The 5,524-nt window shown below is 39.4% G+C and overlaps 1 pseudogene; it reads left to right on the top strand.

Annotated features, from left to right (window-relative positions):
* Positions 1 to 4,502, top strand: part of LOC102843393 — a 21,623-nt pseudogene extending 17,121 nt beyond the window's left edge.
* Positions 4,503 to 5,524: the final 1,022 nt, after the last annotated feature.

The following is a 5,524-nucleotide window of genomic DNA, read 5'->3' as shown; positions in this document are numbered from 1 at the left end:
ATAGATCTTCCACCAATCCTGATGCCACAATTCTCCTCATAGAGCCCAGCCTCTCGGATAATCTGCTCTGCATACATGTTGAAAATGTATGGAGTCAGGATGCATCCCTGGCGTACACCCTTCCCAATTTTGAACCATGCAGTGTTTCCCTGCTCTGTTCTGACTACTGCCTCTTGGTCCAAATCGCATGAAGGCTACCTTTAGAGGAAGGTCATATAGCATTCAGAGGATGGTGAACTAAATTTAAGCAGGTTCTGCCTGGAAAGCAACTGAACCAGAATGAAGTGCTCACTGCAATAGGGTATATTGTTGCTGTTATGTGTCCTCTAGTCAACTATGACTCATAGTGACCTTATGAACAATGGCTCTGAACGTTGCCCTATCCTGAACCAATCTCACTCTCTCTGACATATCTGACCCAACTGCAAGTCACTCAACCTACCCATTTAATGTAAGGTCTTCCTCACCTACGCTGACACTCTACCCTTCCAAGTGTGATGACCTTTTCCAAGGATGGGGCTCAAAGCATGTGAAACAACTTCAAAATCCTTGCCTCCAAGGAGCATTAATCATGGGCAAAGTCCTCTATCTCAGGCTTTGCAGGAGATGCCATAATTAGCAAGACTAAGAGAGCTTTGGAACACGGACCTGAAGTCAAGAAGCTGAAGATTGAGAGGCTTGTGAATATGCTAACAACAACTGTCAGCATCCAGAGGCTTTCTACTAGCCTCTAACCCCAGTCCGTCAGCAAGCTTTTTTGGTTTGTTTGGTTTTTAAAGGCTGAATAACATGTCATTGTTTATATATATTTTTTATTAAATAAGAAATACATTTGTACTTGATGACACTTGAGTTGTGCCTACATTTTGGCTTTTGTAAATAATGCTGCTATGTGTACATAGCAGCATTATTTAACACCTGACCCCTGGAGGGTCAGCTATGAGTCAGTTCTGACTCGATAGCACACAAGAATAACAATTACAGGTAGCTGAAAGCCTTCAGTTGGAACAGGACTCAAACTGGTGGTCAGACTACACATGAGCACCATCCCATAATAAATTATGTCTCAATAGCAAGGAGTTGGAAACAACCTAAGTGCCCATCAACAAACAAATGGACAAGGAACTCATGCAATATTATTCAAAATGGGCGACTCTGGAGAACATTATACTGAGTGAAGTATCTCAGTCACAAAAGGACAAATAATGCATGGTGCCACTGTTGTGAAACAAGACTGATCTTGGGATTGGGGAGAGACTGAGAAAGATGGGTTCAATAATGTGTACTGCATTGAAACAGATGAGGGAGAAAACTATTTAAAAGGGACATGTGATTAGGTATTTTTGTCATGACAGGAGTCTAGAGCAAAGGCTACATGGTGGAGTGGACCTGAGGGAGGGTTTGTAAAACAATGGAAGAATTTTTCTTTTGCTTTTCCAGGAGGGTAGTGTACTAGGGAGGAGGGTTGTGAGGGGAGAAGAGTGCAGCAGTGAATGAATGGAAATCCAAAGTCTCTGTAAACTTTTACTTAAATTAATAATAAATTTAAATAAATAAAATAAATTATGTCTATTAAACCAAAAATCTCTGCAACAGAAAGGGTGGGGGTGGCTTAATCATAGGATCTCATAATTTGATGGGTGGAGGGAGAAGTGGGTAAAGGAAAGGAGAAAGATTCTATGAGGAAAACAATGTATATGAACTTTGTAAGTAAACCAGTATAAAATAAAAATTTTATTTAACAAAATCTTTATGACAGCATCCTTAAGTATAATAATCCCTCCTATTCAACCATTTCCCAGAATTCTCCTTCTTCCCTTATAAATAAACATGAATCTCCTTCTCACTTAACTCTTTACAAGCCCAAATAATTTTGTACACTGAATCATAGTCTAGTATTTCTCATCCCTCTGTCTCCCTTGGCAAAATAGTTTTGTAAGACTTTGCAAGATATTTTTCCTAATAAACTTCTTTCCATGTTTGCATAGAAAAATTTTTCTTACTTAGCAGGAGAAGAGCTCAAATTAAAGGAGTACATTAGAGATATTTTCTTGGCAACTACATTTAAGGGGGAATCCAAACATGAAGTCCCTTTACAAGAACTGGCCCTTTCTGACTCATGCCCAAATTATGGGAGACAAAATCTGACAGGTTTTGCATCTAAGGAGCACTCTGACTGGACTTCTTCCAAGAAATTTTTTTTTGCTTTTTTGGTAGTCCATGGTCTTATTCAATATTCTTCACCAAGACCATAATTCAAAGATATCATTTCTTCTTCAGTCTTCTTTAATCACTGTTCAACTTCCTCATGCATACGAAGCATTTGAAAATATGATAGCTTAATACTTAAACTAATAACCTTTCCCTTTAGCAGTTCAAAGATCAGAAAAATGTTACTGAAGAAAACAATAGGTTCCCCACCAATAAATAAATAAAGATCAGAGAGAAAATAGGGTTAATACTTCTTTTTTTAAAAAACTTACACTGTTCTGCATATTTGTTGGAAATAGTTCAGTAAAGAATAAAAAAAAATCTGATGTTTCAAAAGGGAGAATAAGACTTTTTCAAAATAAGAAAAATACAGTTAAATCCTCAAACAAGAATAGCTGACTTTAGAAAGAATAAGGACTTCATCTGACATCATGGAAATAAAGGAAAAGGACACAGGACAGATGAAGAAACGTTGGTAGAGAAGAGAGTGCTTCCAATTGTGTCAGTCTTCTCATCAACAGAGAGAAAGAATGACGATTGCAAATGATCAGGAAGAGGATGCTGGAGTCAGAGGAGAAGGAATATGAGTTCATCTTGGGAAACGGGACAGTGTCTTCACTAGAAAATTGTTCAAGACCACACAGTGACCTAAGCATGTGGTCATAAACTTACTGTGAGAGCAGTCAGTGTGATTGAGGGCTGTCGTCAGCCACACAAAGATGCTGTGATGCAGGGCCAGACAGGAGTCAGGTAGTCCTACTGCTGAACTTCCAACACAAGAACGTGGTGCAGGAAGGAGAGGCGTGTAAGCTGAGTACATGATCACAGTGACTCCAAACTGGGAGAGGGAAATGAGCACACAAGGTAGAAAAACAGTGGTCCCAATGGGCCTGATTAGAGTGGAGATGTAAACTAGAAACCTGGGAGGTAGGAATGTACACTGGGGTTCCTGCCATGAGCCCCTGATGGTGTCCCACTGTGCTCAAGTCTGGCCAGTGCCACCTGTCTCTGCAAAGCCCCCCAAGAAAAAGGCTCAGGCAGGGGACAGCAAAAAAGGTGGAGCAGTAAAAGAAAGAGAAGATCATCGAAGACAAACCTTTTGGTCTGAAGAATAAGAAAGGAGGAAAGCAGCAGAAGTTTATCAAAGCTGTCACTCATCAAGTTTAAATTTTGTCAGCAAAATACATGCCAGGTAGCACAAAGTGAAGCTGAGAAAACATTGAAGAAAGATGACAAGAAGAAGGAGTTACAGGAGCTAAATTAATTGTTCAAACCTGTAGTTGCTGCTCAGAAAATAAGGTGCAGATCCCAAATCCATAGTATGTGCATTCTTCAAACAAGTGCAGTGTACTAATGAAGATAAGTGTAAATTTCCTCATGACTTGACTTTGGAGAGAAAATGTGAAAAGTGAAGTGTTTACATTGATACAAGAGATGAAGAACTTGAAAAAGATACCATGGATAATTGGGATGAGAAAAACTGGAAGAAGTAGTGAACAAGAAGCACAGTGAGGCGGAAAAGAAAAAACCAAAAACTCAAATAGTGTGCAAGCATTTCCTTGAAGCTACTGAAAACAACAAGTATGGCTGGTTTGGGGTATGCCCTGGAGGGGGTGATATGTGCATGCATGCATCGGCATGCCCTACCTCTTAGATTTGTGTTGAAGAAAGATAAAAAGAAAGAAGAGAATGAAGATGAAATTTCATTGAAAGGTCTCATTGAAAAAGAGCATTCTGCCTTAGGTCCCAGTGTTACCAAAATCACTCTAGAATCTTTTCTTGCATGGAAAAAAAAAGGAAAAGACAAGAAAAGATTGATAAACTTGAACAAGATATGGAAAGAAGGAAAGCACACTTCAAAGCAGGGAAAGCTCAAGTGATCAGTGGCCGTGAGGTGTTTCAATTTTGTCCAGAACTGGTTAATGATGATGAGGAGGAAGCAGATGATACACATTAGACGCAGGGACCAAGTGGTGATGAGGTTGATGATTCTGTGTATAAATGACATAGATGTAAGCCTGTACATTCCGAGAGATGTAGATGAGACAGGTATTATTGTTGCCAGTCTTGAAAGATGCACATACATTTTAGAAAAAGATGAAAACAAATTAAGTAAAGCTTCTGGAGGTCAGGCTGAAAATGGGGAAAGAAGTGATTTGGAAGAGGACAACGAAGGAGAGGTACAGGAAAATGGAGCCATTAATGCTGTTCCTGGTGATGAAAATCTGTTTACTGGGGTAGATTTGGATGAGCTAGAAGAAGAATTAAACACACTTGATTTAGAAGAATGACACTAAACAACTTAACGAACAAATTAAGTCAGCTCAGTATGCGTTGAAAGTGACTACATAAATTTTGTTCCACCTAGAATTCTTCAACAGGATATGTTTATGTACAATGCTGATTCTGGAGAGCTTTCTCTCCGAAAAAATGAATGTTCTCCCTACTTCTTCTCTTCCAACTTTGACTACATCTCATAGTAAGTTCAGAGTAGTTCATGATAAAATGAAATGTGGTCATTTCAGAAAATGATTGTTGTAACTGTCCACTCAAGAAGTATAACTGCTTTTCCAGCTTTTGATTTTCATTGGGCATGTATTATTTATTACCAGGAATAACATAAATCTAAATATAAAAGATTTCATTTAGAAAAAAGAATGCACTGGGGACTGACAGGGTCACATTAGAGGCAATGCAGTTATTGGTAATGCTGACGTCTGGTGGTAACAATCGTGTTTAGAACGAAACAGACATTACAAAGGACAGCAGGTAGAAAGAGTAGGAAGAATATTATCTTGTACTTTCAGCTTCAGAGAAAAGAAAAACTGCCTTAAGCAAAACAAAATGCTGCACTTCTGGGTAAGATGGTAGATGAGACAGGGCATAGTCACACCCTACCTAAGACACAAGTAAATGAAGTAGACTAAGATAAAGGATCCAGATGACAATCTTAGAACCCTGAGTTTAAAGAAAAAGACTAATAGTTCAGACACCAACAGAAAGAAGATGCAAAATGAAACCTCAAATCAGGAGACACAGGGAGGGTTGAATTGTAAATGGCAAAGTAGAAAGCACAGGTAACTTTTGCCGGCAGCTTTCTGGTCAGTTCAGGAAGCTAGGACTACACCAGTGGCCACACCAGCAGCTAGACCCTCCTAGGTTTCAGTGGATGATTAGAACCCACTCCCATCACCCAACAAGTAGCTGCCATTGTTCCCCGGGCCCTGTCTCAGATCTACCTGAGGCCAGGCTTGTGCCCTTTTATGTATCTGGCTCCAAGAGCTTGTGCACCATTCACATTCAGAGATTTCCT

The sequence above is a fragment of the Elephantulus edwardii genome, unplaced genomic scaffold (assembly GCF_000299155.1).
Source record: "Elephantulus edwardii isolate Elephantulus edwardi_28Jun2011 unplaced genomic scaffold, EleEdw1.0 scaffold00058, whole genome shotgun sequence".
In the NCBI taxonomy this organism is placed as follows: Eukaryota; Metazoa; Chordata; class Mammalia; order Macroscelidea; family Macroscelididae; genus Elephantulus; species Elephantulus edwardii.
The sequence above is the reverse complement of the archived record's forward strand: the minus strand, read 5'-3'. Positions and strand labels throughout refer to the sequence as shown.